Genomic DNA, 1,443 nt, shown 5'->3' with positions numbered 1-1,443 from the left:
GCAAAGCCTACACATGGTTTAAAAGAGACTGCTACCCAACCAGAAACTTGCTGTTGAAAATTTTCAAATCTTTGTACTCTAATGGGAAAGTAAAGTCCGTGTTCGAAGGAAAGCTGAAGACAAGACTTGCTTAGAACAAATTATGTATTTTACTAGCACCACCAATGGAAGTTAAGCTGCAACCCAAAGAAGGAAAGATCCAGTCTTTTCATTCCCATGGGTAATACCTCTTTTCTAACTGGCATGCCTCAGAGACCAGAAAAGACCAGAGAGGATTTTTCTTTTTAAGATCTTCCTTAGGAAGTTCCTGTGGCCTTTATTTAGTTTCAAACCACATACTTGGGTGCCTATATTAAACAAAAGAGAATAAAGAAAGCATTTTTACTTTTTTTAAAAATGCAAATATATGTATGACATATACCTACGTGTACACACACACATGCAGACATGGTTGTGTAACGGTGATGCCTTATATAGGTGGAAAGCTATTTTGCGGTTTCTAATGCAGGGAATAATCTTTATTGAATCTGAGAGGGAGAGTGAGCTTTAAATGAGGAAGCCCAATCTGAGTCATTAAAAAAGAAAAGAACACTGTAACAACTAATTAAAAATTTTAGAATAATTTTTTTTCTCATGTTAGCTGTGATGAAGTTGAGGTAAAATACCATAATCTAGCTTTGCACAAATCAACCTGTTGAAAAATCTTACAAATCTGGGAACTATCCTAGTGACTTTTTGGGAACCTTACAGCCCTGTTAAAGGATCTCCTGGAATGACTGTATCAGAGTTGCATTGATGGTGCCAAACCAACCCAGTAAGAAAATTCTAGAAAGAAAAAACAGTGCCTCCCTGGTGGCCTCTGAACGCTGGCTGTCACCAGTCTTTTTGGTTTCTAAGAGTGGGCAGATTCTGAGAGAACAAATTGCTTCCCTGCAGGATGGGCATAAAATCAGTTCTGCTTCTGGTTTGGTTGGGAGGGTTTGGATTGCTAGTTGTTTTTTTCTTTTTCTTTTAATTTGTTGTTGAAAGGCTTTAAGTACTGGTTATGGCTTCTAATGTATAAGTCATTTTGCTTGAGAGGGAAAGAGGAGGGTTTTGTTTGTTTCTGGGGTAGGGAATTTTGATGGACTTTTCATGGGGAAACCTTGAAAGAAGGATGTGGATGAATGGGCAGTAAGACAGTAACAAGGAGGGAAGCCTCCTGCTTAGGTAGCATTGAAGGGTGATTTTAAAACACTAAGAAGAGAGAACTGAGCCTGACTTTTTGGCTTTAAGGAAAGTTTTCTATCCTCCAAATATACAAGCCAGATTGTGAGGACTTTCTCTCAGGCAACCAGTTGTGTCCAGTTTTTAGTATGGATAATTTAGAATTTTTCAGATGTTGATCACATATCAGCTTCGCTAAGACACTTTCTACAAAGACGCGAAATACATAGCCTCCAC

This window comes from Talpa europaea (assembly GCF_964194135.1).
Source record: "Talpa europaea genome assembly, chromosome: 8".
In the NCBI taxonomy this organism is placed as follows: domain Eukaryota; kingdom Metazoa; phylum Chordata; class Mammalia; order Eulipotyphla; family Talpidae; genus Talpa; species Talpa europaea.
Note: the sequence above shows the minus strand (reverse complement) of the source record.